This window comes from Brienomyrus brachyistius, chromosome 14 (assembly GCF_023856365.1).
Source record: "Brienomyrus brachyistius isolate T26 chromosome 14, BBRACH_0.4, whole genome shotgun sequence".
Taxonomy (NCBI): Eukaryota; Metazoa; Chordata; class Actinopteri; order Osteoglossiformes; family Mormyridae; genus Brienomyrus; species Brienomyrus brachyistius.
Genome location: NC_064546.1, coordinates 14540256 through 14558425, shown reverse-complemented (window position 1 = coordinate 14558425; position 18170 = coordinate 14540256).

The window sequence follows — 18170 nt, the reverse complement described above, 5'->3', positions numbered from 1 at the left end:
TGTTTTTATTTCTTTATTACAAATTCGTTTAGAGGAAACTGTCTTTCTTCGTATTCTCTCTCTCTCACACACACAGAAATTCACACAGCTGAGCGAGACACACAGCTTCCCCAGCGTGGTAGAATTCAGCCCGGCTGACATTTTTCACTTTTTTTTTTAATCCAAAATATTTGAGAGTACATTCGTAGTAAATGCTTTATTGAAGGGTGCATCGAGAACAATGATTCATGCTTATTTTACAGGGCTCTCCTTATTGCTCTGTAGCTGCTGTTGCTCCATTTTGAGTCCTTTCCACTCATGACCTTGACTACTGTTTCCATAACAACTGCCTCAGCTCTAGAGAAGGCATGATTAGAATAGAAATATTTAGTGTGGACTATAAAGCTGGCAGTCATTATGAACCCAGCCAAGCCACTAGCAGTGCTGGATCCTACTCAAAATTATAGGGAAGCCGAGACTTTAATACAAATTAGGGCAAACAGAAGTTATTTGACGCTCAAAATTATTCATTGCAGCTTTTCTCAGTCCCTGCTGGCGTCCTGCAGCACAGCAGCTACTGCAGCGGACAACATTGTTCCTCTGCACACTGAAACAGGTGAAGCCCGTGTTGTTTGTGGCTATAATTTCTGAACGAAAGCCCCTTCACAGTTTTCTCAAATATCCGAGCACTTCATGGCAACCCAAACGTTTGATCATTTTGGAAGCTTTAAAAAAAAATCTGCTATTACACTGCGTGCGTCCCCAGAATTGTTCCAGTATTTAGCGAACTCATTGTAATGTAAACTATTGCGGCTCTGTCGTACAACAGTGTGCAGAACAGACAGACAAAGACAATGTAGTCTCTAGAGTTTACAGAGAGTAATGCAATAAACAAAAAAAAAACATACAGTCAGTCGCACCTCTGTGGCCAAAAAACAACTTGTTAACTAAAGAGGTCAGAGGAGAATGGATTCTTGTTACAAGGTAACAAAAAGGCCATGAGTGCAAAAATAACAGATCAGTACAGCGGTGATGTGTAGAAAGGCCTCTCTCAACACACAACTTGTGTAGCCTAGAAGTAGTTCAGTGGGTCGTACACAGTATTAACCAGGAATACCTAATAAAGTGGCCATTGAGCATACTGTATGTGCACTACAACACATACTTTGCAGCCCCGATCAGGCATTCCACTGTTGTGTGTGCTTTCCTTCCCAACCTGGGAAGTTATTTGTCGATTTGTACCATCTGAAAGGTTTACTACCCTGAATTCTTCCACTTGTGCCTTATTTTATGCAAAATTATTTTTAAAATAAAAACTATTTATAAAATAGCGAAGAGCCATCTGACTCAGATCTGTGTTACAATATTTAGCATTTTTGCGTCACTGTTTTGACCAGTATTCAGTTCAGCTGTGAGCCAACAGCATCTAGGGACTCTGGGTATGCCTTTCTTATTTCATGGTGATTGATCTCCTGCACCGTGCCCACAGGTAACCCAGTTAGGGAAATGCAGGAATCCTGGTTGGAGTTATTAGACTGTTTTTCGCTTCAGCTGCGGGGGGGGAGGGGGGTGTTCAAACTTATAATTATATTTCCTGGTCACATGCCAGTTGAGAAACTGAGCAGTTGTTGTAGCATAATACACCCAACCTTCCATTGTTTTCTAGTTCAATCTCTTAGCCAACTAGTCACATTGTATCTTAGTTCACTGTTTTGTATTCATATCCACAAATCCTTTCAGGATATTACCTATAGTTTATAATGCTATATTGCAGTAAATTCCTTCTGATGCCAATGTAAAGTTTACTTTTACAACCACAATATCTACAGCCTCAACACACCAGAGAACATTTATAGTCTTTCCTCAATATAGACACAGAATAATTTATACATCTCTCTCCTTTTTAAATCTCTTACACAGTCCTCATAATTCTAATAAAATTAGTCGCCAACGGGCCAGTCTGCTGGCGTAAGGTTGTTATGCTGCACCAAACAGAACCAAAGTAACCCCCCCAGAACATTTCCCTCCCCGTCACCCTCCCCAACAAACCCTAGAATGTAGCTTCAGTCACCTTCAGATGACATCCTCACTCACAGCACCCCATACATCATTTTGATGTTTCTGCATGTACCACAGTGGCTTACAGTGGTTCACATGGTAAACACAGACAGGAGTCACACCACTACCCTACACAGACTCTCCCTCACCACCTCAGTGTCAACAGCAAGACCCTTGAGAAACCAAAGACGGGGTAACATGGCTCATAACAAAGACCAGTTCAAATGGACACCTGAAAACCAAAGTAGGTCATATCACTTGGGAAATTCATAAGAAGACGAGACAGGAATTTCACTTAGAGCCATAGTTCAGATTGAGACCGTATAATAAATCTCCAATAACCCTGTCTGCCCTGAAGTGATCAAAGACACAGCTCCACTGCAAAGAAAGACACCACTGCAAGGAGCATCTGCATGCTGGAGACATCTTCTGCCTCTTTACCGCTGCAGCAATTCAGTAATTAAAACAAAGAACATGCGCATCCTACTGCATCCACCTATTGGTTTGACACTGCAGGTTGTGGACATGAACGAGTTCCTCCTGGTGAAACTGTCAGTAGACGACCCGAGATGGGAAAGCCTCATTGCAATTCTGCACCACACCACTGCGCTCGCTGGGCCAATGACATCATCTCTGACTGCAGTGGTGCCGCAGCAGAGACCTCAGGGACGGAGAACACAGACGGATCTCCGCCCTCCCTCCTTCGGTATGGCCAGTGCTGAAAAGCAGACTATTTCCCTAAAATCACACATGGATGTTTCAGGCCAGCATCCTGACAGGCATTTTCTTCACGAGTGCTAAGAATTGTCAAGATCTCCCCACCAATATGCAGAGCTGTAGAGATTGGGGGCTTTCTTGTAACCACAGGAAAAACGGTGTTTGAGCAGCCCACACTGATCTCTGTAGTTTGGTACAGGAAAGGAAGTCAAACCAAGCCCTTCCTTTCCCAGATACCAGTGCTGTGTGCAGTGAAGATGAAGTTAGGAAAATCGTGGGGGGGGAAAAATCTCTCATATCGATGTGTATTGTTGTTCTGAAATCTGGCGCCCATTACTTCAAATGATATTTACTTATTTGCATCTGTTTTGTCAGCTGTCTATGGACAAAGTCACAGCTGCCTCTTTACCATTTTTATCCACTAGGTGATGCTAAGAAGTCAACATGTTAACAAATATTCACGGTCAAGTGAAACCTCATATGAGGGGAGAAAAAAGCACTTTGAAGTAACTAAACCAGAAGTACTAATGCAGCTCTGTTGGTTATATTAGAGGCGGCTCGTCCCTTAGAACTTTGATATGCACGTTTTCAAAGTGACTAACAGGGTTTCAAAGAGCCAAACGAATCGCTGCCCCAATTGCAGGTGCGTCAATTACAAAAGCTGCAAAATTAACTCGTGTCAAGGAGAACAGTCGCAAAAATCATGGCAGCATGTGTTCAATGCAGACAAACTGCAACTTTGGGAAAGGGGAACCAGCAGCAGCGATAAATGGACACTTACCAGGATGTTGCTAAATCGCACAACAATACGATCTCGAAATGAACACAAAACCGAATTGACATTTCCGTGACCAGTCTTCTACAAAAGCTGAATTTATGGCCGGGCCACTGTTCAGAAACCACTCATATCCAAGGCTGGTGCACAAAGATGCATGACCTGCTCCAAAACCTGGAACCACAAGTAGAAAAAACTGAAGAACGTTAAATGGACTGACAAGTCATTTCTCATCCCTTTTCATACTTGCATACTTTCATATTTGGAGAAAGCCAAAGGATGCCATTCAGCAAGCATGTTACTCAATACGGGCAGCCATCTTCTCATTAGGTCTGACGGTTGTCTGACCCATCATATAGTGGCCAAAGAACATGAGACACCAGCACCAGGTGCATCCTACGGTGCAGACACTGTGCCCACAACGCCCCCATGCACACCGCTAAACAGAAGTACTTTCTGGAACACCAGAAAGAAGTCATGCATCTTCTGTGGTCTCCCCAATCACCAGGCACGAAGAAGAGAACATTTATCCCAAATGAACAAGGTAACATTCATGCCAAAGAAAATATATTTTTCCAAATATTTAATTTTCCCTTCTATACAAATAATGACTAGATTAAGGTTTTACAGTAGGATGCTCTTCTTCAGGACCCGACAAATTCTGTTACATACAGTCCCCTTAATGCTCTTAATTTTCTTTAGTACAGAACTGAACAAATCCTTCCAGAAGTGTATGCAAACGACGAACCGAACACTAACACAAAAGTGAACGTGAGTCGAATATAATAGTGTTATCCTCCGCACAACCTAAAGAAATTACTTCCCTTTTCTGACTCGCTAAAGAGCACTGAAGGCATTTAATACTCCAAATTTGTGACATGCCTACGCATAGATAATGCAGAATTTCAGAAATAATAGAACCACAGACACTGGTAGCACTAAATCTCACCATGCCGTTTCTATAATAAGTTGATTTTCTCATATATTTGAACAGCACACGTGCAAGAAAGAGATCTGATAAAAATCACCAACTGCAGGCCTGCTTTTGGTAGTATTTTGCCCCCATTGCAGTCTTATTAATGACAGAGCCTGGCCATGGTACAGAGCTCTCTCCCTCTCCGTAACACAGAGTAGCCCTGCTCACCACATCTTTGCAAAAATTACACTTCGCAGCTGCCTTCGCTCAACAGAATGGGCACGAGCAGCAGTCAAGCAGTGCTTCATCAGAGAAGATCAGGTGAATGCAGCAATACCCAGAAACAGCACAACAGAGAGTCAGCAGGCACAGACTGTCACTAACACATTACCATTGTGTCTTTTAAATAGCAATCTGCTTGATCTCAGTCAGTGCAGGTGTGGTCTGTATGTACTACCCGCAGTGCTTTGAAGGAGAATGTGTTTGGGTTGGATGGGGAGAGCTGGGCAAACATGGAACCTTCCGGAATGAAAGAAAAAGAAAATCAATCAGTGCTAGGTTTTAGCACAGTCACATTAATTAGTTTTATTTCTGTTCTTTGTACCCGTTTGTAGAGGACAGTACTAGTAAGTCAGTTTACTTCACTATAGCACTGCAGAAGATGTCGTAATTGGCAGAGGCACCACGCACCATACTGTACGTATCGTTCCACAGCTAGAAAACAATTTTGTAAAAGTAATAATAGTTGCGGGAAAATCACTGCAGATGTGTGATAACAGCAAAACTGTAATAGGGACCTTGCATGATGCTAGTGAATCAGAACCAAAGATGTTGGGGGATGCCGGTGAGTCAGTAACGGGAACTGCAGGCAATGCCGGTGAGTCAGTAACGGGAACCGCAGGCGATGTCGGTGAGTCAGTAACGGGGACCGCAGGCGATGCCGGCGAGTCAGTAACGGGAACCGCAGGCGATGCCGGCGAGTCAGTAACGGGAACCGCAAGCGATGCCGGCGAGTCAGTAACGGGAACCGCAGGCGATGTCGGCGAGTCAGTAACGGGAACCACAGGCGATGCCAGCGAGTCAGTAACGGGAACCGCAGGCGATGCCGGCGAGTCAGTAACGGGAACCGCAGGCGATGCCGGTGAGTCAGTAACGGAGACTTCAGGCGATGCTGGTGAGTCAGTAATGGGGACTTCAGGTGATGCTGGTGAGTCAGCAACAGGGATTGTAGATGAGTCAGTAACGGGGAGCCCGGGTGACAATGGTGAGTCAGTAATGGGGACCTCTTGGAAGCCCGTGAGTGAATAATAGGGACCTTGCAAGATGCTGATGAATCAATAATGATGAACTGGTGTGATGCTGGTGAGTCAATAATGGGGACCTTGGGTGACGCTGGTGAATCAGTGACAATTCAGCGAGCACCTGGTGTGATGCTGGTGAGTCAGTAATAGGGCCCTAATGACACTGCGGACCGTATGATGATGGTCAAGCAATACTCACTGCTGAATTTTCCCTCCTCGGTCCTGTTATTTGTGTCCACATCCAACACATAGTCAATGCATCTGACACTGTTCAGCGATAAAATGCAATCAGCAAATGATTGATAAAATATTCATGCTAACGCAGTCAAGACACCTAGGGGATTTTTGGTAGTGACTGTGTCTGACATCTCGGCACAGCGAGTGTCCGCCTGTGACAACCTAGTTTCCCAGCAGAAACGGCGGCACAGAGGCTTCCGCGGAGCAGAGGCATAGTGAGAGGCAATACATAACGGCGACTCTCCTGTGATAAGGCAGTGCTCCCTTGTGTGAGAGCACACTAGGCATCAGTGAGGCTGGGTGATAACCAGAGATCGCCAAATCAAACTCGCTCGAATGCAAACACCTCGGCAGGACAGCGGAATGGGAATTTTCAGAATACAAAAACAAATGAGGCATGATCCCACACCCTGAGTGTGAAAGCTGAAGAACTGAGCTGCTAGTCAGGGTGGAAGAGAAATTGAAGGTTAATGGGGTTGGGGGATTGTGGGATTGTTGTTTTGCCTTAGGTAAGATGATGTTGATGCATTATGGGATTGCTGTTCTGTCATGGGCTTTAGGCCAGGCGATGTTGTTCTTGTGGACTCGAGAGTGGAAGTATGCCGGAGGGAACACGCCGTGAAGCACACTGACCTGGCACAAGTTAGGGGGAACTGTCATAGCTAGAAAGATAGGATACATCTGCTAGCTGATTAGAGACGCCTGCTTGCAAACCTTCGTACATTTACCATGCAGTTATTTATCGGAAGCAGGTTCCTCCAGACTCAGAAACACTGGAAAACCAGAGCAGCCTTTTACAAGCCTCTGCCAACATTACCAAGACCCCAAAAATCACACACTGCATCATATTCCATGTACATTGCATTTTGGAAAATGACTGCTGTGAAAACATCCAATTATAACCCCTGAACACGATCATTACCCAGCTCCAGTGGCTTGCTGAATAACTTTTAACCTGCATGAGGATAAAATTTCAATCCATGAATCCAATGAGTTATATACCCACCAGATTATTCCAAAACCTTGCAGAATTGCTTTGAATCTTTGCGGATCCTGGCACGAGTTCCCTCTCCAGTCACTAAACCTACCATAACCACAATGGGCTTGCAGTCACAGTCAAGAAACAAGCATAAATATACAAGTGAAAGCCTCCTCTCACCAAAGGTTGTTCACAGTTTTTTTTACATAGTGAAATCAGCGTCTTTGAATTTCCCCCATACAACCATCCCAGTAGATGTGTACTGTTGTTCTACCTGTTTGTTTTTGTATGCCTATCACTTGTTTTTAAATGCAAGATGCTGAATATTAATAATATTCATTTACTGAGTCACTGTTGAATTAATGTGAAAGCCAGTTGTCCAACTGATCAGACTAGGCCCAGTTATTTTCTTTGATCTGTTTTTTTTTATCTGTTTTTCCCAGGGCAAGTCCTATTTAATATTAATGTGTCAGTCAATGCACCAGGCAATGGGGGGCCGAATGTTACAGAATACAGCCAGTTCAGTCTACAAGAAATCATGTCCCACCTTCTTGTTCATTACGCCTTAGTTCCCTCTTTCACTGGATATTCCGAAGGTTCTTTCCCCTTACTTGGCACCTAACTGATTTCTGGACATCCTGGGCTTGCCTCCCTTCTAATTTCTCCCAGCACCCTACAGCCAGATTACATGATGCCTGTCAGCAGTGCGCTTGTTTCCACCATTCTGATGGTGCTTCTGTCCCAGATAAATCCCAGCCAATGCATCAACATGACAACCTGCAAGCACAAAAGCACTCCTGTATGATTGGATTTACATCCCAAGTGTAAGAAATAATTACCACATCACTCATGCTGTACCCAAAAACTGGATGGGAACGGCCAGCAATCAGAGACTCTTGTGGTGCCAGCAGTGCCAGGGGTAGGGGAAAGGCAGCGGGTGGTTGAGAGAGATGGAGAAGCTCTCTCATGCCATTCTCTGCTGCCCATTTATCAAGGTCTGTGACGTGCATCAGTCCTATAGGAACATCATTTGGGTGCAAAGACACATTTTGATTGGACATGACATTATGCTTAAACAAACTATTGGCAGTGCAAAACAACTACAAACAATGTCCTGGAAACATAACAACAGTCAGTTAAAGCAGAGCAAGTGAATTAGTGTGTCGTCTAGTAAAAACGCGTATCTTTATATTAGTGGTGGAAGCATAGGGGCCAAGCATCACAAACGTGAGCCCGCAGAAGTGACCCCCCTGTTGGAGACGCGATGCCTCGTCTGGAATCCATTGAGGAGTGGAGGGTGCGATCTCACTTGTCATGAGTCACCACAGGCTGCAGCCACCGGGACAAAGAGGAAGTCTTCATTACTCATTCCCTGCCTCAGTGGTCATTCCTCTAGGATCAGTATATCTCAAAACCAACCAAAGAGCAAACATAACATTCACAATGGCCTGTTGCATTAGGCTTGGAAGCACTACACTGTCCCAGATATAAAGTCTTACTAGCTGCAGTTTAGACAAAAAAAAAAAAAAAAAGGTACAATATTCCCACATCCTGTGAAAAAATTGTTTGATCCTTTGACGATTTATAACCCTTTTTGGTTAATTGAAAATAATCCACTCAATTATTTGGTGAAAAACAAGACTGAAAGACAACCCCCCCCCCCCCCCCCCCCAATGATCTGATTTACAGCAGCTCCGTCATCACGCTGCTCCTGAAAATGGGAAAAGGGAAATTGCGTTACATGTGTTAAGGGTAACGATTCGGCACAATTTGCAATCGATTAATGCATTTATCAGTTAATTTCTGATGATAATTTCTGAGATAAGGAGTCACACCTGTCACACGCATTTGTATGACAGTATGCTGACATACAAATTCCTCCATAGACTTCGTTCTCTCAGCATGAAACATATAGTTAACATTGCTGTTCACTTCTGATGACATTATGCATGCGATCCTTTCGATATTGTACAATTTCATGATGATTTTTGTAAAACTCTGCAATTAAACGCGATTAGGTAATTGAACCAAAGGGACGCGGCTGGCAAAGTCCCAAGATTTTGAACAAACTATGTTGGAGTGAACGTGATTGTCTAACATCACCCACATCGTCAAATCAGTACGTTTCTCTTGAGCTGAAAATCATTCTTTGCAAAAGCATGAAATAAAATATGAAAATAAGATTAGATCCTTCTCTCATCGGTTGGGAAGCTAGAAATCAATAAAAATGTAAAACAGCCAACTTATGACAAACAGCAGCTTGCACAAGGATACAGTAGCGATATATTCGCTTAACTATTTATGCAGCACTATGACTTACTGGCTTTCCTTTAAAACTATGCCTGAATTTGGATTTAAAAACAAAACAAGAATAAATGAAAAGGAAGTCATTAAAAATTGTTATAAAAAAAGACGGGATGATTACAACCCTCTGAGGTCACTGGGTAAGCAGAAGAAGGTATGATACCATATCATGTTATTCCACTGTGTGATAATGGAAGGTGGGAGATGGATGGGTCTCTTAAGTCACTGTTGATTAATGTTGATACCTCCATTCTGCGCAGGTCTTCCAGCAACCCAAAGGCATGTTCATTGTAGCAATGACTGAATTCATCCATCTTATTACTGGTCTCTTATCTTCAACTTTTCCAAGCCTTGTGGTCTTTCCCCCCCCCCCCCCCACGTGTCCTTCATCACAGTCTGCAATGTGTTTTTTGACTGATGGACCATTTGCCGCTGATGGTTGCTCCAAGGAGGCAGCCCACATACAACTTCTGTGTCTTAATCATCAACACTAAAGTTAGCTTCTGATCAGGTGGTAATATTCTTCTGTTTGACCTTCTTTAGAAGAGTTCTCACATCTTCTTCATTTTATGCCAATAATTGGGGAGTTATCAGCATATAAAAGGTGCTGATGTGAAGTTGTCTTCTTCCAGTCCAACTTCTCTCATTATATATATATATATATATATATATATATATATATATATATATATATATATATATATATATATATATATAGCATTCTACTTAAATGGGTATGGCGACTCTATAAATTTAGCAAAAAACTAATTTTCTCCACATTGCATCCTGATATTAGCTTTTGGATGTTATAATATAGCTATTTTCCTGAGAACATTCCATAGTTCGGTACGATCAACACAATCAGAGGCTTTGCTCTACTCAATAAAACACGTGTTGGTTCCAACAGACATTCCTTAATTTTTTCAATTACCCATTGTGCATGAGCAATGATCTCTTATTTTCTCTGCCTGGTTTTTTTTTTTCAAGTATTTTGCATATGTGCAATAATGAGTCTTTTGTCTTTCCTGCTAACTTTCTGAAATTCATTAAGTTCTCTTAAGACATTTTCAGCTCCTGAGTTTGGGTTCTGGTCTCTTTTTGCAATTTTTACGGTGCCTTCTGTCATCAACTTTTATTTCCTTGGCTTTTTCATTGTTACCAATTTTTTTCTCAGATTCCTCTTGGATGAATCTTTGAATTCCATCCACAGTTCCTCTGGTTCTCTGTCAAATAGGCCCACCATCACAAATTGGCTACTAATGTTTTCCTTGAAGGTAATGGCTAAATTCTCCAGGTCATTTCTTGGAGGTCAGACAGCCTTGCTGTTCCTCTCGTGCCTCACTTGGAACCGAGTACATAGTAGTTCATTTGTTCCACAGTCTGCTTCAGGTCACATCTTTGCTCTGTGAATCCAAGGCTTTCTAAGTCTGACATTTAGAAATGTGGCCTGTTTGATTTCTGTGACTTTCATCAGGGAATGTCCAGGTGTAAAGATGGGGGATTATTTTCTTGAAGAACGGGGAGGTAGTTGGATTCACAGAAGCTGATTAGTTGCTCTGTGGCTTGGTTCCTTGTCCTGTACTGGGCATACGTCCCATCTACTTATTTATGACTTTAGCACTCCAGTCTATAATAACCAGGAATATTACTTGCCAACATGTCCTATTTAAGACTGAACCTGCTCATAAAACGATTCAGCTTAGCCCACATCAGTATTTTGGGCATACGCCTGCCTAACTGAAATACTGCAATGGTGCCTGCAGAATCAAATTCTGCATTCATAAACTTGTATCCAGTGCAAGTCTTTCCAATATCAATTTTCAAAGGAGCAAATACGTTTGCCCGTCTGAAAATGTCCTAATCCCCTACATTTGTTTCCTAATGCCTAAGTTGACTTGCATGCAAATTTCCGTTTTTACGTCCTGATTTCAGTGAGATCCATTCTTTTCTGAAATGATTTCACTGGCAATTAGATACTGAAAAGAATTTTATCAAACCATGTCAGAAGCACCAGCCATACTCCAAAGTATCCTTAGCTCTGCTTCAGTAACATTTTGTGTACCTTCATCTTGCAGTCCTACATCATTTGTTTTGCTGTGTCCTTCCATAAGGTTTTCTTGGTAAGGTACCGAAATATGTTTCAGTTACATTTTACCAGTTCTATCTCACCACGGTCCAATAAAGGTGGTGGATTTTATCCACCACCTAGGACCTGCTTACCATGTGTGTCTCTGAGAGGAACCGAAGACACCTGACAGCACAGGTCCAAGCTTTGGTGGTGCACGCAAGTCACCTCACCCTCACAAATGAATGTACCTTGAGGAGGAAAGTCTATTTGAACCTTAGACTACTGAAGGACAGGTGAGGATACTCACCACTGCACTGATGAGGGGAACCCTTTCCAGTAAGAAAGCCACGTTCTGAAATGTCTTCAATTATAATTAAACTTTGTGGGTGTGAAAGTCTGGAAGAAGATTTTTCCAGTTCTTGACAAATGCTGATGATATTCTCCAGATGTTCCCCAGTGTAGGTTTAGGAAAAGACAAAAGAAACATTCACTGCATATTTAATTATTAGCAAGAAAAGGCAGGAACTACTTTAATGCCAAATGAGTTGCCGATTAAGTCTGCCTCTCCTGCAAAAACATCTATTCAAACTCTATTACCAGACTTTAATTGCAAGTGTCTTACGATAATATTTGACAACCTCTCCATGGAATTTGAAAGTGCTGGGAGACGGAGGCTTAAGAAGCTGTGGAACACGACATGTCAGTGTACCAGTCTTTATACACATCCCATACATGTTAATGAGCCATTGATGGTTTCTTTGGTATTGACAAGGCAAAGAAACAAATAAAAGCTTAACAAAGGAAAAACTGAATTCCCTAGTATACCTGTCGTAACTTATAATCACAAATTTCTTCGACAAAAAGAAAAGCTTTTCATCTATTAATGTTATTGAGAAAAAAATAGTTTAATGTCATTCCTTTAAGCAATTGTATAGTAGAAGAGCACAAAGCCAGGATTTTACTTTACATGGATTACTTTGATGTCACATTCCAATCAGCAGTCATTGAATATTCAGAAGAGTCAGTGAATCTAAACATATTTGCGCAATCAGAATTTTACCGTTTCTATTTTTTATGAACTACCATCCGGAATATACTTTCCCCATACATAAGCTGCGCACAGATGCTTGGTCTCCATTGGTTATGTTGTCCTGGCAACAAGGTAAAATCACCTCAGCTTTCAGATCACACATTTGTGTCACTCCCTACTCTTTGATTATAACACTAATGTATTTCTGACGGGTGTTACAACTGTCTCTTCCCTCCGCTTAGTCTAAAATCTGTATTCTACAAAGATGTTTCGACCCGTTAATGTTTCATTAACCCGACTTGCTTACACGAAAACTGAGTACTTGTTGCCCTGCAAAACAGTACCAGTGTGGCTGGGAGTCATCACTCGTGAAACAGATCAGGCAGGATGCACATTATTTTTCGTTCTATTATCTTTTTATAGGAAATGCATCGATGAACATGCAGATCTGCATGCTGGCACTTCTGTGTCATAACCTTTTATGACAGATTCATGTATGGAGACACACGACATCAGCTCATTTACACATATGCACATTTACGCGATATAAAGACACCTAATCCCAAAACAGCAGGCGACGGAGGAACTAAATTAAATGGTGGGTAGGAAACAGACATGATTAATAATGGCAATTTTCTCCTGGCTGCTAAACTGCAGCGTAATGACTCTTCTCTATAATTAAAAATGAAATGATCGCCATCAGTTTAAAAGCAGTGCGGTCTGAAACGGGCGCTACAAGCAGCCGACACTGCGGATCCTACCCTGTTTAGTATTCCGGCAGCAAAGCAGCCAGACGCAGTCTGGCACGGAAGACTCGCTGCTCCATGGAGGTTATTTAGTGCCGTTCCTTCGTCCTTGGCCCCCCTCCTCCTCCCCCACCAGTGCAGCGTCTCTGAGCCTCCAAGGTACATGAAGCTCAGAAATGGATGGTGTAAAACCGGGCATGCATGTCTGCTATAGAGGAATGTGTGTTGCAGATAAGGACATGTACAAATGGGAGTGTGTATCAGGATGACCTTGCAAAGACTAATTTTATAATTGTCAGCCTTTCCATCTAGGAGAAAAGCTCTGAAATTCCCTTACGATTTTTCTTTTTAAGTTAATGGGAAGATATAGAATGAGGTTATAGATGATTATTTTCCCCTCAGTCACAAATCTGGCAATGTACCTCACGGCAAGGTCACAGCGGTGCATTACCAGTTCAGGTATGGGTTACTTTGATTTCAAAACGTGTGGTTTTCTACGAGTTAGAAAGGAGCAGCAGAATGGGTTTGTAGGGCAAACTCTGGCTCTAATTCGCTGTAATACAGCGCAAGTGTTGTTGCAGGTGACAACATAGCATCTTACGGAAGCAGCCTCATCTGTGATTTCAGTGTCCTGCAGCAAGACTGCTGGCGCACAGGGTGAACATGAGATCTGTTTGCAGTGACCTCAGCCCATGACCCCCGAGTTAAGGACAGATGTCAGCACTGGTCTTCCTACTGTAAGTGTGGCTCAGCACTGCAGAGGTCCACCATGACACAGCAATGCAATTAGCCCAGCATTATTTATACTGGCTACCAGTGTGGTCCGCATACATTGACACATACGCTGCTTTCCTATGACATTTTGGCCCCTTGGGATAAAAGGTGCCCATTACTAACATGTATCAACATATGACGTGGTCGTTTTCACAAGGTTGAAGCGAAGTATCGGATGGAAACACTGTTCACTACAACTGTCCGCCATTAGATAATGTTTCTATTGGGAAAATTGCCACTTACTATTCCTGTTGCCATGGTAACGCATAAGGCTGTTTTATGCACACAGTACCCCCGAAGACACAGGGACCGAAGAAGCTTATACCCGTTTCCTGCTAAGCAGTCACACAGACGTGCTATTTGCTTAATAAGTAACATCTTCGTTTGCATTTTAAAAGGCATCCTTAAAGGATGGGCCCAGAATTCATGGTTTGGGGTGATGCAGCCTAGTGTGAGGATGCCTCGGATATCGAGGCTTTAAAACACAGCCAACAACTGAGAGAAAACAGGATTACCGGCCAACTAATGAAATCAGCTGTCATTCAGCCTAGAGAGATAGACGAGCTCTTCTGCAGATTACAAACTGAGGTAATCACAGACACAGTCATCGCTTGGAATCTGGTTTCTGCCAGTAAGCCTATTACTGAGGTGAAAGTCATTTTGCCTTGTAATTCCACAAAGCATTACGCTTAGAAAGCAGACCCAGATGGTTTGTCCTAATAGAGGAATTTTAATCAGCGATATGAGATTACGCAAATTCTTCAAATGAATTTCCTCGCACACTCAGACCAGGATATCCTATTAAGTATCTTTTAATCGTAGCAACAAAGCAGCAATACACCTCAACAGGCCTTCTAGGCTCTCTGTTATTGCGGGGGGGTCTTGCCACTTTTCCTGAAAGCCCGCTGGCCGGTTTGAGTGCATTATTTGCTCTCTGTTTTACTTCCCGCACTGACTATTCAAAAACAATAGTCACCAATTTACTTTACACCACATAATAAACGTGCCTAATCAAAATCAGAGTTTTATGTAGTCTCATATAATAATTTTAAATGGTACTACCACTTCTTAGCATTAAAAATATTTATCCATCCAATAAGTATCTCCAGCACAACCCAGGACATGATCCATGCCAAGGAGCAGAGGTCATGGGGCATTCAGAATGCCAGTGCAATTTGGGATATGCAATTACAACTATTCATTTTATACCACATACATGAAAGCACATAACCAAAATATATATCTATCTATCTCTATCTGTCTCTCTCACAAACACACACACAGGGGTGAGAACCAATTTCCCACCCCAGGGAGGGAAGGAGGAGAAAAAAAAAGCTTCCCATTGATCCACTGTTCCATGCTAAGGTAAATATCGAGATTGACGTCCTACTCTCTGGGCCTGGCAAATGTTCCTCTTTACGTCTCATAGGTGTCGCCAATGCATTCATGCCTTGCAGTCTGCTCTGCGCAAAGCCAGTCTCCATGGAAACCATGCACACTTACATTTTTGAAACTGAGCACCATTCCGCTGAACATTATCTTACTATGTCAGCTGCTTCGCGATCAGTAGACTTCAAGTTAGTTCCCATTGGGAGCACTGGGCTTGCGATACAGGACCAAACCTACCTAAACTCACTTGTATACAAAAGATTATAGTTTTGCCTTTTAGTCATTTTTAATCACCTTGGTCTTTAAAGTACTTCTGTGTTGTTTGGACTGATAGTTTGCAAAAGTCATTGCTTCAGAAAATGACAAAAAAGCTATTTCAGTCAGCCATGACCGTATTGGAAATCCGGTAGACCCCAGAAATGTCTGTGGAGCACAAATCTCTGTGGAGAAGCTCATCAAATGAAAACTGGACCTTCACACCTTAAAACTTTTTTTTTTTCTCCCCAGTACCTGCCTTGTAGCACCAGAGTGCCTGGCTCCTCTTCAGATGCTTCTAGTTTGCAGAAAGTGAAGATGCTCTCCTGGATTCCATCTTACACTGTGTTAGGTCCGTTTTCTTTTTTTTGTGTTGGCAAACGCAGGCCATACCTTCATATCAGTGCATCTTGGGGATGTCACACTCCACCCAGTGCAGCTGCTTCTCTCCCCATCATGTGACTTGCGAAGTAATCCTGGTCAGTAGATGTGGGGGGGTAGTTAATAGAAAGCAGAGTTTATGAAGGAACTTCAAACACCCAGATAAGATGGGGATCTTTCCTCTATCATACATAACAATTCTGCAACATACTGGATTACGGAACTTAATATAAGTACAGTACAGTCTCATTGAGGTCTTTTATTTTTTTTCCAGTGATGCAAGTTTGTTTCCCATCAGAAAATATTAGTTCAGTACAAAAATACTTTAAATGTAATTACGGGAGAATTTTTAATCTCACCACAGTTTAGTGATACAGTTTACAGGGGGAAAAAAAAACACATGAACTGATTAAACAATCAACAATCAAGTGATTTTACAGAAATTACACGTCCACTGCAGAATCCAGAAAAAGCTATGCAATTATTTACCACACATACGTGTGTGCTTAAGGCGACAAGTGTGGTAATACCTCTCTATTACCTCACATACTTTCTTGAGAAAATGCAGTTCAAGTTCTATCCTACCAGTTTTTGGCACACATTGGAAAAATCTAAGCCTGTTAACAAGGACAGAAAAGGAGCCCAAATGCACTTAGGTTATAAAGGGGAAGTCATTACATTCTCTGACTCTGTGACAGCGCTCACCTGTCAAAGCTTTCAGCTTCTGTATTGATGACAGAATCTCTATTCGCACTCGGAATGGTAATGAAGAACCGTAATATCACAGCTCCTATTATATCAGGCAACCGGATTAACACAGACTAAAAAAGAACTCTTACACCTTGAAAATTATTATGGCACATAAATTAGAACAGAGTTCAAATGACCTCATTTGCAGTTGTCTGCAAAAATCCCTGGAATTAGCAGCATGCTTAGAATGATTTTGCAGGGGATTCCGTGGGAAATGAGGCATTCCGAAACTTCCAACGCCACAATGAAGCGGGCAACTCTGCAACAGGCCGAAACATAAAGAAAATGAGGTGTTGCTATAAGAAGGCTTTATTGTTTGACTGCAATACACTTATCATTCACGTTCTTACTGCAAAAATTAAAATGGATACAAAATGTTAATAAATAGGCCACACACAGTTATTAATAACAGGCCACATATGTATGTGTTTGACACAAACAGCAGTGACACAACAAACACAGACACTCACCGGCAGCAATATGAAAAGGAAACATCGGCTGGGTATGACTGTCTCATCACTAGTGAGCAGCAAACTGCTATGGTCTTTGTTAGTGCAATATTCATAGAAGATAATGTTCCCTATATTTTGTTGAACAACACTACAATGGAATGACTGAACAAAATAAAATCAGCATACAAGATGACAGAGAACTACTGAATGACCATGGTAATATCAACAATTTAAAGTATGTTCATAATTAATAAATAAAATAAATAAAAATAGTAATAATAAAACTGGTTATCCAGTAACAGAAATTAGTTTGCTACATTGCAGAAGTACCATTTAGCATTGATATTTCCAAAAACGTACAGGAAGGATAATATTTCAGGACACCATAGCATACCACATTCGTTTTGTGGAGCACTTCAATAACACGGTTAGCGGGAAACAGCAGAAGTGGATTCTCCAAATTGGCTCTTTAGGGGAATTTCCCATATCCTTTAAGTCTCCTGAAGTGGACGCGATTTGAAACTTAGAGCAATGAGGGTGGACTTTTATTTGAAGATTCCTCCTCTTCTTTCAGATTCCATGCCACATCAAAGGGCCTTACTTTAAAGGTGAGCTTTGTAAGAGGACGGGCCAATCAAGGACGTGGTGTGTCTCTTCTAGGACCAGGAGTCTCAACAGTAAAAGAGGAGAGCAATGAGAGCCCCGGGTCTCTAATCACGCAATGTTTCAAAAATGCCTGACTTGGTTCAGACTACAAATTATGGTGATTCCAACTAGAGACAGAAGAATTCCACGCTGCAAACAGAAAAGAATACCCGGAGATGTGTCCAGTCAAGTCGGCTCGGGTTGGGGTCATGTAACCCTTAACCGAGCCTCGGTAGTCCAGAATCGGTGTAGAACAGCCAAGGAAGTGGTAACACCTGTTTGTATGCAGAGTTCCAGTCTCTCTCCGTAAACATATCTTCACTTCAGGTACCACATGGATCAGATTCTCAAAGACGACTCTTTTGGTGCGAGTCCTTGCGGGATTACCCAGGATTAAAATCATTCAGTGCTGAA